Source organism: Triturus cristatus, chromosome 5_2 (genome assembly GCF_964204655.1).
Source record: "Triturus cristatus chromosome 5_2, aTriCri1.1, whole genome shotgun sequence".
NCBI classification, from domain to species: domain Eukaryota; kingdom Metazoa; phylum Chordata; class Amphibia; order Caudata; family Salamandridae; genus Triturus; species Triturus cristatus.
Window position 1 is genome coordinate 188,583,472 of NC_140588.1, and position 19,008 is coordinate 188,602,479.

At 39.5% G+C, this 19,008-nt stretch overlaps 1 protein-coding gene across 6 annotated transcripts in view; it reads right to left on the bottom strand.

The window, feature by feature from the left end:
• Positions 1-19,008, bottom strand: part of ZNF407 (zinc finger protein 407) — a 1,626,307-nt gene that overhangs the window by 318,799 nt on the left and 1,288,500 nt on the right. The gene's annotated exons all lie outside the window — the stretch shown is intronic.

Sequence of the window (19,008 nt, forward strand, 5' to 3'; positions counted from 1 at the left end):
AGAGTGAGATATCTTCATAAAACTTTGGCTTTAAAAATATTAGGTAGGAATTTGGTAATTCACTAGGCAAACGTCGTTTGAAAACCAACTGGGCATCATTACAAAGTGTCCAGCCTTTGTCACATTTTAGATAGGCAGTGTAATGTCCAGATGTGGTGGAAGGACCATCATGAAAAATTATAGCAATTGCTACAAAAGTCCGTCCTGATATTGATAGTTGTGCTGCTACAAATTGCTTTATTAAAGTATCCAATTTTCTTCCGTCAGCTGTACAACATTGCATCATTAAAATTATGTATTTTCCATATTTTGTTAAGAATAATGTGGATAACATCTCTGATTTACATTGGCTACACTCCATGTTTTGATTTGCACCGTTAACTAATTTATTGAAAGACACTGATTTACAGTCTGGTAATGTTAAATACAGAAATCTCTCAGTGTCTACATTGGTGCTACATGTATACATGCAATTTTCACAATCATGTTCCCATTTGTAAGACAGGCCAAAACTATTTTCCATTTCTACACCTTCATTTTCAAAAATGGTAAGCATATACATTAAAAATTCCTGAGCATCTTGTTGGATATTTTGTGTAAATTGTGTAGAACCAGAACACACATCCAAAAGATTACGAACATCTGAAACAGGTTGTATTTTACTTCTATATGTTGTCAATTTTTTCATAAACAGAATGCAACAGAGAACAAAATCTTTTTTGCCGATTCTCCATGATTTGTTCTTGCAAACCTTCAAAATAAAAAACAACATTGACTACTACATTAGCATAGCAGTTGAAACCAGAACTATTTTCAAACTGATAACCATCAATCTCTCCAACAGTGTCCAATTTCTTTTTACCTGCAATCACAACATTATCTTGTTCTTTTCTTGATACCTTCAGAACAGATATTCTCTAACGTTCTTTTTCGACCAACCATACGCTTTTCAAATACAGGATACTGACCTAAATTTGGAGCATACACCCTTCTTAACCTATTATACTCTTTTACACAGTTTGCATCTGCAGTAACCTTTGTCTCATCAAAATCAATCAAAAACAAACCAGATAATGTTCTGACTCGCGACAAAGCAACTTATGCTATACCCTCTTTAAATACTGTAAATCCAATGTTCACCAATGCACTGTCTACACTTAATTCTTGCGATTTATGAATAGTCACTGCATATGCCAGAGAAAATGGAAATTGTTTCCTAAGGACATATAAATCTTTAACAAGCAAAAAACGAACTGAACAACGACCAATTTCTTTAACTTCATCAATCTGATCAAATTTAATTTTTGAAAATTCAATTCCTTCTTTTTTCGGATAATTCACTAAATCCACCACTTTGCCCATTGCACCATTAACTAAACCTTTCTCTACATCCAAATTACGCATTAAAATTACCCGACAGTTTACACACGCATACAGTGTCTTTCCAAACCAGCAGTTTTAGATATTTTTTTCTCTAAACAATCCAGTTTTGATCTCAAATTACCCGTCAAAATAATAGTGATTCCTTCATGTAGTATTTTATCGATGGCTTCCATTTTTACAATTTCTTCATTTTCCAATTTTAATAATTCTTCGTTGAATATTGAACACTCACGCAGTGTTGGCATTAAGTAAATCACTGACTTATTTTTAGCAATTTCCACGTACACTTTTGCAGGAACTGCATTTTCATTTGGAAAGACATTGCAAAGTAATCGACTCTCCAAAGCTATTTTCCCTTTTTTTGAAAGAATTCCAATTCTTATATCTTGAAGAATACTTCCATATTCAGCATCATATGCCTGTCGCATATTTGTTGTCAGTTCTTTGTATTCAAAATTACTCCAAATGTTCACATTACCAACACTGCCAAGAGACTTTCTGGTATCTTCATGGGCAAGTGTTTTAAATACCGGTTGTCCTTTTACCGGTGTCAGTTGCAGTAGATCTCCAAAAACTATGACGTGTTTTCCTCCAAATAACACGTCATACTCTGTTTTAAGAATTTGCTGCATTCTTAAATGCACAAAGGCAAGCATCAAGTTTGAAACCATGCTCACCTCATCAATAATGAGAAGTTTCATTTTCTTCAGGACTCTTGAAACTTCACAACAAGCTTTTCCAGATAGCTTGTGGTATTTCAATTTGTTCTCATGCTTTACTGGTAGCATTAGTAAACGATGTAAAGTAATTCCTTTAATGTTATGTGCTGCCAACCCAGTTGGAGCAGTGACAACACAAGACAAATGCGACTCAGTTGTTTTCTGCAGATAACTTGTAATTACTTTAATTAAGAAACTCTTTCCTGTTCCAGCTTGACCACTCACATACATTCGGATAGGTTGAAATGATGTACATGAGCACACTCTCTTTTCATGAAGTAATCCATGGTCAATCTGCTCTTTCACTTGCTGATATATTTGTTTCTGTTCAACATTTAGTTGTTCTTCCAAGTTTCCTAACTGTATTGCATCTTCTTGTGCTTGATACATTGCTGTTTCCACCTCATTCATTGCAATCGCTGCTTCATTTTCAACGATTGGTTGTCCTAGTGGATCTTGACTCAGTGCAGCAGAACTTTGACTGTCTTGAGAACTGTCTCTAGCAATCTCAGCTGCAATTATAGCTTCTTGATCAATTTCATCATTCAACATTTTGACATAATTTGTGAAAGCACTGCATTGTATGCTATCTTTACAAGCATTAAATGAATCTTCATAGCTGGGAAAATCTCCAAGTAATTCCAGTTCAGAACGCCATGGTTTGAACATTTGCAAAAGGGCTAAATAGTAAAATTCCCTTTTGTCACCAGTGTCGCAACTCAGTTTTCTGTGATTAATTAAATTTCCTTTCCTTTGTTTCACCAGACATCCTTCAGAACCAATCACTCCATATTTTCCATCGTTGATGTTCTCTGTAATATTCTGTTTAAAAGTGTAGTTCTGCAGCACTTCATAGAGACACATGTTCTCAAGATGATGACTTCTATTTAGATAGTATGTGTCCAACATATTGGTTTTCAAAATATCTGTACTTTCAGGGTCATTTTCTGCTAAATATTCAATTTCTTGAACAGATTTCAGTACTCGATTTCGCATTCCTGCAAGACCTAGACTTACCCAAATGATTCTTCTACTTTTGGAATATAGACTTGCAGATGATTACCGATCTGAACATTCATATGCTCCAATTTCACGATGCGATAACATCTTCAAACTGAAACTGTACAGCTTCTTACTGACAGTCTTCTCACATTTCTTTCAATTCAGTCTTTTCTCATTTAGTAATGTAAGACGTTACATATCGAGCGACAGCAATGGAATTGTCCGCAACATACTGAATATCCATGTTAGCGTTCCACATGGATAAAATAACTGGATTGTAGTCATTTATGTATTTTGATTCTTCGCTTCTTCTTAAGTTGTAGGTGTTTTTCGGAGACTTTCATGTGATGGTATGTCGTACAGCTGACATAAAACTGTTCACTCTTCCTTTGGATAATACAGGACGTGGAAATCCAAAACGACAATTGGTATAGAACTTATCCTTTGACTTGTACTTTCGTCGACAGTATTTTCCACACCTGTGGCTTTGAAATCATAAGACTTGTTGTTTTAAGTTTTTCTCTTCTCTGCTATTTGGAAGAGCACATGTAGCATAATCTTCAATGAAAGACAAAACAGTTTCATCTGAATCTGTTCCAAATTTGGGGGTGTCCTTAACCCATAACAACATATGTATGTGAGGTGTACCTCTTGCTTGATACTCCTTTCTCCAAAAGAAATCCACAACTTCTCCAAGAGGAGGATTCTTTTTATTGCAGATGAAAGACATCATAGCTTCAAATCTATGATTGAAATATCTGCATACATTGACAGGATCCAAAGAGCACAATTCTCCAGGTGTCTTGTATTCAATATTTTTTATATTGGAATTTGCCTCTCGAAGAAATTCAAGTAAATCACCCCAAGCATACTCAGCACAGCTTAGTGTAACAAACCATGTAGGAGTTCCCAAGTTCCGTAGCATACATTTCAGTTCTCCATGTCGACGGTACCAATATTCATTAGTCCCACGCTGACATGCCATCAGATTAATCAACTGAGATTCTAAATGATCATCTCTCTGATGCCCTTTATCCATAAAATCCTTTGCAGTTACATTTTGAAGATGCATTCCAGTTTTTAAAATGTGATTTACTGCATATGAAAGTCCAGACAAGTCACTTTCAAACAGAAAATGAAACATATAAGGGATACATTGTCGAAATCTTGGATCTTCTGCATATAATCTTGTTGTCCGATATTCAGATGCAGGAATCTGCACAGGACGTTCATCATATCGTCCACCTTTTCCTGTTGGAAACAACTACGGGAAACAACGAGCTTCCAAGCTCTCTTCCCATACACTTATGGGACTTCCTGTTGCTTTTTTCATTTGAAACAACTCAATCGTATTCCCCATCACCTCTTTGGAATGAAGTGGATGTACACTGTAATGTTCATAGATCTCTTCACATCTGGACATGTCCACTTTTTCAATTTTTCCACTTAATGTTTCACTATCTTCTGCTAAATCGATTTCTTCTTCTCCAACAAACACATTTCTATAGTACTCATTATTTTTTAACAGATACAATGATGCCTTTTGCACTTTTCTAACATCCACTAACTCTTGCCAGATTTTCTTATTCTTAGTAGGAACACCATTAACTAGAATGACTAGTGGCTCATTTTCTGCTTGATCTACACCAATAGTTTTAATATTTTTCCTTAAATCTAATGGTAAATACACAACTCTTCCTTGCAATCCTCTTTGCAATTCTGATGGAGGTAATTTACTTGTTTTGGGCTCCATAAGAACAATGGCCTGAAACGGGTGAACACATTGTATCAGAATAGACTCATACGTATTTAAATCTATCAGCTCTGGAGGAATAGCAACCAACTCTAGATTATTATGAACAGCTCTAGCAGGCATTTTATTCTCATCTAATTAGTTATAACAATATTTGCAAATACGCTGCTCACATCCCAAATCAAAACAATCCTCTATAAACAAATAAGTTGCAAATTCCATCCACTTATCATTATCTTCCATTTCACTTTTTAAATACAGATTGACACCCCTAGTCTGATTTTTATAGTGACTTCGCCGACAACAAATACAAGAAACATTTGGTCTTTCACCTGAAATTACCTTAAACTTTGTGATTTCATCCTCAAATTTTTCTGTAATTACAGGTTCTACATTGTCTTCAACATTTTGTTCTACTAATGTGTCAGTTTCTTCACTCTCTTGCTGAGGCCCAAAGTAACAAAACTCAATATCCTCACAGACCTGCTTCACATCTGAAACTGACCCACGTAAAAGAGCACTGTTCAACTCACTTAACTTTAGTGCTGGACTTTTTGCATAATACAACCTTCTCACTAACTTCCGCATTTGAGTATGATGTACTGCCAGCATTCTGAAATGGTGAAAAACACTTTCACAAACTTTCCTAGAAAGACAAGCCAGAGAATGACCTTGCAAACCAGTATGTTTTCTCACTCTGCAAGGGTCTAGTCCTTGCAACAGCTTAATCTTTTGTTTTACACTTTTTTTAGTATAGGCTTAAAAAACTACATAATTTTTCAATAGATTCCTGTCGTACACTACAAACACTACTGCAATCCCAAGTGTACACAGGGTTTTTAACACGTCTCCCTAAAACTTCATCAGCTATCACTTCTTCTGCATTTCTTTCAACCATTTTCTCTTTCTCCATTGGACAATCATCACTAACCTCATAACCTCTACCACTGGTCTAAACTGCATGCAATAATTTTTCACTCAGTGAACTTAATTAAAAAAAGGCTCTGAACTAGAACTGTTTCCATTCTCCCAAAAAAACATCACAATTTTTTTTTATTAATAACTCTTTTCCTCCTACTTTTGGCCTTCATTACATATATTGGTTTATCTAGTGATCGAATTCTGTTTAACACTAAAATAAACAGTTTCCTTTTAACTTCAAAAGCCTTTTCCACAATGCTTTCAATATGCTTCTTCTTTTTATAAAAAAAATATTTTTTTGCGTAATTCCTTATACTAATTTTGTCTTCTGTTAACATACTTGATCTCCTTTGACTGAACATTTGCTTTTTTACTTTTCCTCTTATTTTTAATTTTTTTCTTACTTGAAAAATTCTCAGAAGTTGCAGCATTATCTACATTCTGTTTGCTCCTACAAACATTTTTAATAAATTGCTTCGTGATCTTACCTGAAGATTTTTTCCTTTATGCCACATTATCTTGTTCATTCAATACTTGTGGTTGATGTTTCTTCAAATAATCCTCCTGTCTCTGTTCTTTTCTTTTTCTGGCATAATTTCTCTATTTTAACGTTGAAAAACAGTATCTGCAAAAAAGAATCACAAATAAATGTATATTAATAACTTTCAAATTTACAGTATTCCATTACTGTAAAAACACATTTTATATAAAAACTGACTAAGAAACTATAGCCCTGAACCACACGTGTGACGATGGTTAAAACACTACATACATAGTGCATACTACTTTGAAGCAGTTCATGCCCTAAAGCCTACCTCACTAAAAAACTACATGCTAACTGACTGAATGATTACAGTACTAAAAGGAGACACACTGGGTGAGTAACAGGGTGTTTGCTAGAAGTGTATGAATACTAACTGGGGAATTGAAGGTGTGAAAGACAACTGTGTAGCTGATTAGAGGACTGAATGCATACTGGATAGGCATTTAAAGCAGTCCATGTGCTAAGGCCTGGCTCACTGCATGAGTACTTGGGTACTGACTGAATGGTTAGACTACAGCAAGGAGAGTGCCTGGGTGAATTTATAAGTGGTAAGCTTTTGGCGCAGGGAATGGATTAGTACTTGGTACTGAATGGGTCACTAGAAGAGTGCAAAGGGAGTGACAGGATGTTTGCTGGACTATATGGATACTGACTAGGGAATTGAAAGTGTGAAAGACAAGTGTCTAGGTGGTTAGAAGACTGCATGCATAGTGCATAGGGGTTTGAAGCAGTCCATGTGCTAAGGCCTGGCTCAGTGCATGAATACTTAGGCAGTGACTGAATCATTAGAGTACTGGAAAGAGAGTGTCTTGGTGAATTTATAAGTGTTTGGGTTTTGGCAAAGTGAATGGATTAGTACATGGTGCTGAATGGGTCACTAGAGGACTGCAAAGGGAGTGACAGGGTGTTTCCTGGAAGTGTATGGATATTGACTAGGGAATTGAAGGTGTGAAAAACAACTGTGTAGGTGGTTAGAGAACTACGTGCATACTGCAGAGACATTTGAAGCAGTCTATTTGGTAATGAATGGTTCACAACATAAGAACTTAGAAACTGACTAAATCATCAGACTACTTCTAGGACAGTGCCTGGGTAAAACTTTTACATTTTCAGTTCTGGTGCAGTGAAGACAATACTACATGGTACTGCACTTTAGTGTCAAAGCATGACTCATTTTATCAATGCATAAGCAAACACTGGCTTCTAATGCTACTAAAATGTGACAACATGACAGGTTTTAAAACACTTATCTGCCACCAAATACACAATGTTACCAAATGCTTCTCTCACAGTGGTTCCCAAATGCACACAGACTCACAGTGTGATTCTAGACAACAATCACTATCCCTAGGAGTTTACCAAAACTCATTCACTACAGTGGAAGTGGTAAGGGAACTGCACACAATCTACATATTTCACGACTACACTTTACTGTCAATACCTGACTCATTTAATGAAAGCATAAGCCATAACTGTCTTCTAATGCTACTAAAACTTGACAACATGACATGTTTTAAAACAGTTATCTGTCAGCAAATACATGATGTTTTCACACACTTCTCTCACAGTGGTTCCCAAATGCACACAGACTCACAGTGTGATTCTAGACAAGCACCACTATCCCTAGGAGTTTACCAAAACTCACTCACTACAGTGGAAGTGGTAAGGGAACTGCACACAATCTACATATTTCACGACTGCACTTTAGTGTCAATGCCTGACTCATTTAATCAACGCATAAGCAATGACTGGCTTCTAATGCTACTAAAACTTGACAACATGACAGGTTTTAAAATAGTTATCTGTCAGCAATATACGATGTTACCAAATGCTTCTCTCACAGTGGTTCCCAAATGCACACAGACTCACAGTGTGAATCTACACAAACACCACTATCCCTAGGAGTTTACCAAAACTCATACACTACAGTGGAAGTGGTAAGGGAACTGCACACAATCTACATATTTCACGACTACACTTTAGTGTCAATACCGGACTCATTTAATCAAAGCATAAGCCATACCTGTCTTCTAATGCTACTAAAACTTGACACTATGACATGTTTTAAAACAGTTATCTGTCAGCAAATACACGATGTTACCAAACGCTTCTCTCACATTGGTTCCCATATGCACACAGACTCACAGTGTGATTCTAGACAAGCACCACTATCCCTAGGAGTTTACCAAAACTCATTCACTACTATGGAAGTGGTAAGGGAACAGCACACAATGTACATATTTCAAGACTGCACTTTTGGTCAAAGCCTGACTCATTTAATCAACGCATAAGCAAAGACTGGTTTCTAATACTACTGAAACTTGACAACATGACATGTTTTAAAACAGTTATCGGTCAGCAAATACACGATGTTACCAAACACTTCTCTCACATTGGTTCCCAAATGCACAAAGACTCACAGTGTGATTCTAGACAACAACCACTATCCCTAGGAGTTTACCAAAACGTATTTACTACTATGGAAGTGGTAAGGGAACAGCACACAATGTGCATATTTCAAGAGTGCACTTTTGTGTCAAAGCCTGACTCATTTAATCAACGCATAAGCAAAGACTGGCTTCTAATGCTACTAAAACTTGACAACATGACAGGTTTTAAAAGAGTTATCTGTCAGAAAAAACATGATGTTACTAAATGCTTCTCTCACAGTGGTTCCCAAATGCACGCAGGCTCTCTGTGTGATTCTAGACAAACAACACTATCCCTTGCACTATACCAAAACACATTTCTTCATCTACAAGGAGTACTACATTTTAGTGCAGAAACATAACTCATTTCACAAATTCATAAACAGTGACTGGTTTCTAATTCTACCAAAATATAAAAACTGCATAGTTATCTGTCGACAAACACATGAAAAAAACAAATCCATATCACAAAATGGTTTCTACATGCACACACACTGTCAATAAGATTGTAGAGAAAAAAAAGTACTCCCTACACTTTAGCAGAAGAAATACATTAGTCTGATTAAAATAAAAATAGTCTACATACATCCCCTCACAATTAAATAACTCACCTTTCAAGATGTTTTGTAGATTAAGAAGTATATCAGTCACACACCAGATATCAGTCACACACCAGATTTTCTTATACAGAATCTCTGCACTGTGCACCTGTCAGCAGAACCAAAGAATGGCAAAGTTTCCCTCTCATTTTCCACACATATACATGTAAACATCAAATCACATTCCTTCCCACACAAATTCAAAAGCAAACACACATTTCTATTGGTTAAACATTTCAACCCTTTCCAAATGACAAACTTCAACCCTTCCCCCCGTTACCATAGAAACAGGTCGTGGAACACTGTACTGAGCACACAGGTCACATGTTCAGCACACACAATGTTGCTAATCAAGACAGCAAGTGTGCTTGACTTCTCAACATATCAGCTTATCATATATAATGTTCCTTACAATCAGTTTTTGTTAACCAATAAGAATCATGCATTTAAAAAACAGAAATATGCACCCTACCTTTCAGTGTAGAAGGTTGTCAAACAACCAATGGTTTCTTGTCTTTTTTCAAAATTGCATCTTAGCCACCATTTTAGAAACATCTTACTTTCCAAACTGCCATTTCATTTACAGAGACCATCTGAGTGCATCCAGACCTCCTTACAAGATGCTTAGAGTGTGGATTGTGTGACACAGCTACATTTTCTGGAGCCAAAGGTATGCAGAAAACAAAGGCATTCACAAAGACCTAGGTTTGCCAAATGTAGACATTAAATGGATTGGACAGAGAGGGTTAAAGTGGCACCAATTGATGCCATTGCTGAAATCCTTCATGTAAATCCAACACCCTGACCTCTTAATACTGCACTGTGGTGGTGGCAATGACCTAAGCACTTTGACTGGGGTAGGTCTGGAAATGCTTATGAAGGACACCTTTGCAGAACAGATTTCACTTTTCCCTAAAACTGCCTTTGTGTATTGTAACATATGCCAAAGGCAGAAATGGAACTGGTCCGATCATTTTTGTCCACAGATTGAGAAAGCTAAAAAAACACGTGAATAAATCTGTTTCTGCTTTTCTTCGAGACGACCGAATGGGGTCCATTTACAATAACAATCTGCCCTTTCATATGCAAGAGATGTATAGGAGAGATGGAGTACAGTTTACTGATGAAGGAAACAGACTCTTCCTCAACAACTTTAGACTCTGTATAGGTACTTACTTATAAGTACCAAAAACTCTCAATGAACACAACGGCTCTTTTTAGAGCCACTCAAGAACAAAACACTTAAGCTTAATCTTTATCTCCCAACAATTTCATTTTTTTTCCCTTGGATCCGCGAACCCACCGCGAGAGAATCCGTGCATCCAACGCGATAGGATGCACGCACCGTGCGCACAGTTTGCCGTTTAAAAAAAATAAAAAATGGGGCCTCAGGGGGTCCTTCTGGGACCCCCTAAGCACCTCTAGAGGGTCAGAGTATTTCCACTCTGCCCCCTTTATATGTTTTACACACTTATTCCCCTTGCTTCTTCATCCTCGCTTCTACCGAGGCAGAAAATGGCCGCCAACAGTTCCTGGTTTCGAATGTAGAGAGACACTCGACAGCCAATTAGCATTCAGCGCGCGATCGGGAGGGTGTGCGCTCGGTTCGGGGACTGTGCGCGTACGGTGCGTGTACGGTCCGCGGATCCTCCGCGGCCATAGATATTTATGTACTTTTAACTCTAATTTTCTCAGGAACTACTGAACGGATTCACACCATTTATGCAAAAGGCACAAGTCTGAACTGAGGACTACCTCTTTGCCAAATTTGGTGTCATTCCGTTCAGCGGTTCGGGCTGTAGCTGCGACTACAGATCCTATGGGAAATTGCATGGGGAAAACGCGTTTTGGGACGCCCCTTTTTTCTCGGCCCCCGCTTGACGAATCACCACAAAACTTTCAGGGTAGGAGCGGAGCTGGCCAAAAGTTTGGAAAATTTCGCGAGGATTCGTCAACCGGCGCCAGACTTATTGGGAATAGAATGTTGGGGATTTCCTATGGAAAATATATATATATGAAAGCCGGCATCTCTTTTGGTGTGACGTGCTGAATGCACACAGCGGCGCCCCCCTGCCCAAGACAATGCTCATGGTATCGGGGAGAGAGCAGCAGATTCCTGCTGATTGGGACATCTTCAGAGGACGATTGCCGCCATATGTTCACGCGGCAGAGAGTGGGTGGACTCGCAAGCTGACATTGTCAGGGCATTACCTAATGCACGAACCGGTTACTGAACCTGAGCTCGCGACGTGGGACTGCCTATATGCTCTCTGTGACTGCAAACTTCTCGGACTGCAAAGCATTGTGGGGACTACATCTACCAGCAACCTTAGCGCATGCTGCATACAGAGGTAGAAACATCAAGCCTCTGATTGGACTATCTATGCTCCAATGGGAACACATCTAGCAGTTTGTTAAAGCCCCGTGCAAAACAACAAAGACTAAACACATAGCTGGCAATGATTAAGGCATTCGCCGAAACGCGTCTGCCAGGTGTTTCCTGTTTTTATCCGGATGGTGGCAAATAAATTTCCCCTGAAGATATCCCAAGCATGTGTCGGACCAGTTTTTGAAAGAAAGGCGGGATTGGTGTTTTATATATATATATAAAATTCAGTGAAAAAACCATAGGTTTCACACATGTTATAGTTAGCTGGACATTTTACTGATAAAAAACCAATGAAATTCCCCCGTTATAGTTAGTGCAGGCAACTATAACTCACGCGACCGCAATCCTCTGCTGATGCTAATACTGTATTTAGACACTTATTTGCCCATGTCTTCTTCCATTAAATTTTAGCTATACATACATTACAAATATTTTTTTTTCATAAAGACACATATGTCATCAGCAGAGGATTGCGGTCGCGTGAGTTATAGTTGCCTGCACTAACTATAACGGGGGAATTTCATTGGTTTTTTATCAGTAAAATGTCCAGCTAACTATAACATGTGTGAAACCTATGGTTTTTTCATTGAATTTGCAAGGTTTTTTAAATGCTAATTCCTAACTATAACGTGTGTGAAACCTATGGTTTTTTCAGTGAATTTGTACGGTTTTTTAAATGCTAAGTTACTTTACGCCATTCGTGGCGTGCGCGCCCACTTAACGCAGTTCGTTCCATGCGTGCAAGCGGTGCGCTTCGCGCACCGCGCGCCCACTTTACGCACTTAGTGCCGTGCACGCACGGTGGGCACGCGGTGCCCACTTTACGCTAGATGGGCCATGTACGCACGATGCGCTTCGCGCACCGTGTGCACATGGAGGACATATGATGCGCTTCGTTGTGAAAGGTAATATTTTTATTTTTCATATATGTCATATGCCGTGCACAAATGGTGCCCTTAGGGAACCATTTGCACATGGGGTGGAAAGAGTATGGTTAGTTTTTGTTTTTTAATAATTTTTACCGTACGCGTACGGTAAGCGTAATCGGCGAAATTATCGAAAAAATTAAAATTCCGTTTTTGGCCTTGGGGGATCTTTGGGGACTCCCTCAACATGGCTAGGTGCTTAGGAGCTGTCTAAACAGCCCCTTTACATGTTTTTGGCCTTTGTTTTTTAACCCCCTCTCAGAGTGCGAGAGAGAAAATGGCGGCCGCCACTTCCTGGTTTCGACCGATTCGAATGTTTACTAAGATCTAACAGCCAATCAGATTCGCGCACGGCACTGTACGCGTACGGTAAGCTTACCGTAAGCGCACCGTAAGCTGCCACAGATATATATATTGATTTAAATGCTATTTTCTCAGGAACTACTGAACAGATTTACACCAGACCTACAAAAGGCACTTCCTTGACCTGAGGACTACCTCTCTGCCAAATTTCAAGTAACTCTGTTCAGCCGTTCGGGCTGTAGCTGTCTCTAAAGGTCCTATGGAAAAATGCATGGGAAAAACGCGTTTTGGGACCCCCCTTTTTTCTCAGCCCCCGCTTGACGAATCCCCCCGAGACTTTCAGGGTAGGAGCGGAGCGTAGCGCCCCACCTATTTTGAAAATTTCGCGAGGATTCGTCGACCGGCGCCAAAGTTATTCCAAATAGAATGTTGCGGTTTTCCTATGGAAACAGGGTCGTAACTATAACTACCTACTGGCGACCGCCAGTAGGTAATATATATATATACATATATATACATATATATATATATATATATATATATACACACATATATATATATATAAATAAATAAATAATCCGGTGAGACAAAGGTACAGACCACCAGACAATGCGATTTTAAATTAAAAAAAGAGCTTTAATGGTATCACGGCACATGATGTAGTTCAGGCTAGTACCTGCCAAACAAATAAATAAATATATATATATAGATCAGTCGCCTGCCCACCCCGCTTTTCCCCGCCCCACCATTGTCTAGTGCTGCCAGCCAACACTGTTCTTGTCTATGAGACAACTGGCATATAAATGGAGCTTGATTTAGACCGGTAGCCATTTGGAATTACTTCTGTCAGTTTATAACTTTGTTTTCTGCAAACAAATGATCTCTCCGTTTTCATCCATCTTGTTGGCTGCAGTTAACAGAGTTATTCAGGAAATTATACTGAACACATGTATACCTCTTTCCTACTCCTAAAACTGAATGAAAGCTCTTTCAGAATGCATGGTAGACCAAGCAGCTACTCCATTCTTTATGCATGGATGGAAGAGTGCTGGTTATGATGAAGCGTGTAAATGTTTTTTTTTTCTGAGATGTTTGCCTTTCATGTTGAGGTAGGCATACAGCAGCACATTACTACATGACGTAATCTGCACAAGAATGCAAGATTAGATCACAATATGCAAGAACAAGCCAAAATAGTTTGTAGCCTGAGATCAATTGAAACGCTTTAGGCAGTAGCAAGGTCCGTACTGCTTTTCAGAATTATAGGCCGAAGTTGACTTTCATTATCTTCCAGAGCTTGCATGCTCGTAGAGAAAAAACTCCCAGGATGCAGGTTCTATTGAATGAGGAAATAATCAAGAGCGTGCCATTCTGGATACAAGGTCCCTCTTTTTACTATAGGGTCTACGTTTTGCTTGCAGGTAGACAGATCATGTCTCATGGAATCACTGAAAGAGCATTGCAGACAGAATTGAAAGTCATGTTTCTTGTAATGGATAAAAAGTGCATGGCCTTGGGGGATGGAGTATTGTGATCACCTCAGCTCAAGTTTAAAACTTGTGCTGCTGTGCCATGTACACTTTGTTGTAGTCTGCTTGATTAGGTGCCTCACAAGTCCAATGCAAGACGCCAGGCGTAACAGCACTAGAGTTGTTGTGGCCAGGACCATAGGGTGGTGCAAAGGAGAAGAAAGATATGGTGTAGTATTCTCTTGGGGTAAAAACACTTTTGGTCACTTGGTTAATCGGAGAGTGGAGTGAGAAGTTGGAGTCCACGATCACACCTAGATTTTTTACTCCTGTTGAGGTGCCTGGTACGGTACAATCTCCCATTGTCAGGAGGTGGCAAGATCATATTTCTGCCCTGATCCACATGTGAAGGATTTCAGTGTTCAAGAAGTTGAGTTTAAATAACATCTGTAGCGTCCATCAAAGTGTAGTGCCTGAACTCAGTGGTAGAGTCATGTTGTGTCCCATTATAAGAAGGCTTTTTCCTGTTTTTGAATGATCTGGGCATCATACACTTAGTTATAACAGATAAGCTTAAATGAATTAACCAGGTTCGCCACGTGGGAACAGGTATACACTGATGAGAAGAGGGGGAACTTGTAAGCCTTGAGGGGCATCTACTTGGTGTGTGTCTATAATAATTTGGATTCTATCTGCAAAATAGACTAAATCAAATTCGGGGCCAAGCCCTGGATTTGTGTGTTGCCTATTCTTTCGAGTAGTACTTAATGATCAAGAGTGGTCAACAGTGTCTAAGTCTGATGGGAGGTCAAGTGTTGCAGGGATTCTGCTCATGCGCAGGAAACCAGGACCTAAGTTAATTGCGGTGTACCAAAAACTCGCCTCAGTACCCAGAACCCCTTTTCCGACACGCATGAGTGTCTCATTCGCTCTTCATATCATCTAGAAGCTACCAATGATTAGACAACCAAGAACATGCGACTTCGAGTACTCTCAGGAATGGTGGGAATCAAGAGATACCTGTTCGTTATTATTCTCATATCAGTCCACAACAAGAGTAATCAGAGACACAGTAAAGTTTAAAATGTTTATTTTATAAACTACGTGTCCTAAGATGCAGTACTTTGGCTAACATAAGCAGACAAATGATTAAGATTAAAACCATCAGCATTGTTACAATACCATAGAAAATGAAGGGAGAAATCATGTTACAAATGACAGTGGAATACAACCACCCTCCCTTCGCTAGTAAGCTAGTATTATTAAACTAATAGAAGGTATCTAGGTTTGAATGAGAAACCCCATACCGTAAATATCAGCTTAGGTGAATCACATCACAGGATCAGCTTTGCTCTGTGCCTGGAAAAGTTCTTCTCCAGAATGTGTGTCTAATGCATGCAAACTGCAATATTAAAGGCGCTCGAGTTTCAAATATTTGCAGCTGTGTGCGTGTTATGGCTAGAGCGTGGGCCGATCAACCTGAATTCAAAAGCATACATTGTTTGTTGGCCCTGACTGTTTCTGCACACAATGTTCAAAGTCAAAGTCAAATTAAATGGAAGGAATAAAGACGATGTATTCATGTAGTCCCAGGGAACTTTCCCAGCCTTCAATGTTTGCAAAGTCCATGCAAACTGCATTATAGAACGCAATTGATTTTGACCATGATATAACACAGACAGATCATCCTGCACAATATCTACAACAAATGAAACAATATTATCTAATGTGTAAATTCTCGAAGAAAGGGTGTTAATGCTATTATCGATAACAGCTAGTACTTTTTCCAAATTGTCTTGATCAATGGCTCTCAATCTGGAAGCAGCCTCAATTTGTGATAATTTCCAAACCTCGTTATAAATAGCATACACCCACCTTTTGGACCTGCCACCCACAGGACCCTTAACAAAATCATTAAAATCTAGTTTGTCATGCAATTTTGATAAATGAAGTTTAACAGATGCCAAGGTGGAATGTTGCAGCCAGTTCTGACATAACTTCCCTACAGAGTAGGTAGTAACTGAATGGGAAGATTCAAAGCGGGGGTCCACTCGAACCTGGGTATACCCAGGGTGTAGACCCAGAAACCGATGTTGACAGGAGTCTGCCATATCAACCATCCATCATGATCTAAATCAGAAATGTTGAAGGATGTATTAGTAATATATAACTGTAACTCTTCAAGGGACAGATCTGTATGGTTATCCCAATTAGGATAAGCACCCAGATCAGGAACTGAGGGGGAATTCATCTTTTTAGACGTAGCCAATCCAAAACAGGTGGTTTGAAAAATAGTTGAATTAAAAAATAACATGTGGTTTGGGATAAGACAAGCACGATGCGGAGCTTCAGTCCCTTGCACCTCCCAGTTCTTAGAACCCCAAACAGATTTCAGATCAATAGTATCTTTCCACAGCTCATAACCCCAGATAGCCAATTCATCCATAAAGGACTTGGAATACAATAATTTAGTGTGTGTAAGCCTACCCTTCGAAGCTGACTCTGCCGCTACTTTAAAATAAAAGGCTTCAGGCTTAGACACACTGAAATCAGTAAAATATGTAAATTTGTTCACTAATGTGCTGGAGCTGCCTTCCATTGGTGCCGGACAATGTTCCCATTGCGTATAATTTACGAAATTTCTAAAGGTATTGGCTTTAAGTAGGAAATGATTGCCATAATGTTGATAGCAAAATAGCTCCCCATAATTAGCAGTGTCTAAATACAAATCTTCAGCATCAAAGGCAGCATAATATTTTAAATCAGAAAATAGTGCCTCTATGGCCTGAACGTCCCAATCATCAGAGCGGATGTTGTGTTTCACATCACCCCCCATAGAAACACGAAGTACATTGGGGACATTAATAACCTCTGTGGGTCCATGAATTTGAAATTTTACAGCATCCCACACAATCCCATCCAACACAGGCCAGGCAGTAATGTTCACAAAAGTCTGGTCCCTTTTCATGATGTGTGATGAGGAGTGGGGGGGACAAAATTCCATCAATTAGTCTAATTGTGGATCTCTCGTTGAGATAGTGTCTATTCACAAGACGAAAAAATACCACCACAAAACCAACGGACATAAACAAAAAAATACTTATAAGCATCAGCCAAATGTAGGTCCAAGGGGGAATTAAAAAATGTCTTTTAAACCAAACAGCAAAAATAGAAATTTTCGATGGGGCATTCGAAGTCATAGAGTTAGTGTCAAATGAAAAACGTGACTGGTCAACTGCAGTTGATTGTAAAACGGGCAACGACACGTCTGTGGGATAAGCATACTCAGTATCTTCAGGTGGACTACCAGCCGGTGGTGGCAACAAAGGATTAGTAACTGTATGCATCTCGATGGCAACATCAGGCCTGGTGGTAGAAGCCGGAGCCAAAACAGAATTTCTCAGCATCGCAGGTCAAGAGACCGCTGGAGTCATACTAAGAAGAATCAGCCACTCGCTGTAGTTTGACATTGTCAATGGAGATGTACCTGTTATCCTTGCGACCAGGATGTGGAGGTAAAATGACTGTTCTTGTACCCTGCACACCAAGCACTGGTACTGGTGCACGATAAGAGGGGCCGAACTCCTTCTTGTTCTCCACCTTCTCATTGACCAGGTCACCAACTCGAGGTAGCCAGCCGACTACCGGAATCTGAAGCGCAGCATCAGTTGTGGAGGGCAAGTGTTCCTTTGCAAGACTGTCTCTGGTCTCTTGTAGATTCTGTAATACAGCATAGTGATCATCTACGTCAAAGGGTGCGGCTGACGCCGCCATGTCTAGAACATCAAGGTCCGGGACAAACATTTTTATGCCAAAGAGCATTTCGTATGGGGTCCGCCCACCCAGAGACCTTCTAGGGAGATTATTAAGTGCACGTTGTACGTTATACAGATGGGCTAACCAATTCCTGCCAGTGCCTAAAACCCTAGCTGTCAGGGATTGCTTTAAGTCACGGTTCATTCGTTCCACAACACTATTGCCCTCAGGCCGGTATGGAGACGAAAATTTGACTTGGACCCCCAAAGATCTCATGGCTTCTTTGTACACCTTAGAGGCGAACGCAGGGCCCTGGTCAGAATGAAGGGTACCACATGCAAAAATTCCAACAAAGACACACAAATCCCTGATGACAGTTCGAACATCAGCACTCCTTTGTGGCCACACCCAAAGAAAACGTGTGCACGAATCTACTGCAACTAAGATGTACTTGTACGTAGTATCAGAGGAGAAAGGACCGCAGTGATCTAAATAAACACATCCAAGTGGTTTATTAGATATGTACAACTGAGTTTGTGGTGGGCGCACAGCAGTCGAAGGTTTAATCTGCTGGCAAATGTCACAATCAAGAACATAAGTACGAGTCTGTTTATACAATCCGCGCCACCAGTAACGTTGTTGTAAGAGAGTAACAGTCGCTGAAACGCCGGCATGGGCAGAGGCCATACCTTCGTGAGCCGCTGTTATCAATGAAGGTCTGCAGTCCGCATTGGGAATCAATCGGTCACCGTCGTCGTTAATTCTCACATAGGGGACTTTATCAGGACATAAATGATAAGAGTACCGAGAAGGGA